Below are 2,036 nucleotides of genomic sequence, written 5' to 3'. Positions count from 1 at the left end.
ATTATTATTACTATTATTATTATTACCATTATTATTATTATATTATTATTATTATTATTATTATTATTATTATTATTATTATTATTATTATTATTATTATTATTATTATTATTATTATTATTATTATACAACGTACAATTGCCGAGGTAGAAGAAATTTACTTTTTCTTCGAAAATAATCTAATATTCTATGTATAAGAGTAATATCTAATTTGCAAATGCCGTCTTTGTCCTGTTATCCTATTATTGCAACATGTCAACGTCTCATTCGGTTTGTTTATTCTATTCCCCATATGTGACCCCTCGTCTCAAAACGGTATTATGTCGGGATGATTAAAATGCTGAATATTGAATTTATAGCCAGAAATTTAAACTTGGGTTGAGTTTGTATGTGTTATTGAGGAGAATAAATATCATATTTTTGTGTGTTGACTAGCAATAATTCAGAATTTTGACCGGTTTAGCTCTAATTCGACTTTTTAGCATCTGGTTCATCCCGACATAATACCGTTTTGAGACGATGGGTCACATATGAAATAGAATCAGATATATATACGGATTTTTATCTAACATCTCATATTTCGCTTTGTCTCACTAAGTGGTTTGGGATAAAAATGTAGGCTAGATCTTGGAACCCCGAGTTGAGATTTAATCTGTTCATCGTAATGTTATTATTATCAAGCGATTTTGTGATTCAAATGCTATCTGTTGTTCCTCCAGACATTCAATGACGATATAATAATAATAATATTATTATTATTATTATTATTATTATTATTATTATTATTATTATTATTATTATTATTATTATTATTATTATTATTATTATTATTATTATTATTATTATTATTATCGAAGGATTGTATAACTGACTATCAAAGTAAGTAACATTCGTTTTTCAAATTTGTAGTTGTTATTAACGATGATTAACGATTCGACTTAAAACCTTCGCGATCAATATGTGTGGATTATTTGCTAAGTACGGAGAATAGGCTGTTGATATGGACGCATCTGCAGAGAATATAAATATGTGTATAGATAGTTCGAAGTTGACGTCACTCAGGTCTTTGTTATTGTTTTTTGCCATCCGCGTTTTATGAGTAATGCTCACTGAACTGTATTAACCTGACTATAAACGTTCATTGATACACACAGTTTTGTGTGTTGGTGGTTATACTTCCGGATGGCAATGTTATGAACTTCTTAGCCAAGCGCTTACTATCAATACAATTTAAAAAGCACCTAAATAAATAAAAATAAAATTGCCTTTATTCGTTACCACGAATTTCTTTTTACTATCTATTCTTAGGGATGATTGGAATAACCCGGGCAGTAGCCGCGAAGCAGCTCCGCAATATGAGACATAAATTTTTATAATTTTTCATCGAGCTTTTATATAGAACAATAGCCAATAAACATGCTCAAAGCGCTTTAAAGGGCGGGGGGGGGGGGGGGGGGGGGTCCCTGGCCAACAGCAACACTCAACATGTAGGACATGACATGACGCCTGTTAGGCGATATTAAAAGTTGTCGGACAGAGACAACGCTGTTAACGGCCAGGTACTCAATTCACACATGAGTACGGTGTGAGAGTGTGAGAAAAGAGCCTTTTCCAAGGCATCAACAATGCGCTTCTCATAGCGAGACTCGATAACTTGGGCCTTCCGATCCGAAGGCGAGAGCTATATCACTAGACCACATCGCCGCACAATCAGTTGAGAAAAGTTAAATCCCACACTGTGTCTTACAAGAATGAAATGAGAATTCGTGCCAAATTTTATACAAAGAGATATTGGATGCAAGCGTTGGCAGGATAAAGGGTGGGGGAGGGGGAGCGTAGAATAAACACACACACACATATATATACACAATAATATGTGTGTGTATGTGTGTGTGTTATGTATGTGTGTATATATATATTCGTGATCGGCTCAGTTGAATGGGCTTTGTTGTTATATATATAATTATTATAGCTGTATGGCGAAGTTAGACACTCAAAGACTCCCAACACAATAGCTCGCACTGGTCGTGTACTTT

The 2,036-nt window shown here is 33.4% G+C and overlaps 1 protein-coding gene across 2 annotated transcripts in view; it reads left to right on the top strand.

The window, feature by feature from the left end:
* Nucleotides 1-615: 615 nt before the first annotated feature.
* Nucleotides 616-2,036, top strand: part of LOC144957803 (uncharacterized) — a 5,250-nt gene continuing 3,829 nt past the window's right edge. The window contains exon 1 of one of the 2 annotated variants that reach the window (XM_078889236.1): nt 616-879. The gene's annotated coding sequence lies outside the window, so the exon portion shown is untranslated. Of the gene's footprint in view, nt 880-1,961 lie in introns of those variants that run through there. The other variant, XM_078889235.1, reaches the window with a different exon arrangement.

Source organism: Berghia stephanieae, chromosome 12 (genome assembly GCF_034508935.2).
Source record: "Berghia stephanieae isolate SIO BIC M18660-M18661 chromosome 12, UCSD_Bste_1.3, whole genome shotgun sequence".
Lineage (NCBI taxonomy): Eukaryota > Metazoa > Mollusca > Gastropoda > Nudibranchia > Aeolidiidae > Berghia > Berghia stephanieae.
The sequence above is the reverse complement of the archived record's forward strand: the minus strand, read 5'-3'. Positions and strand labels throughout refer to the sequence as shown.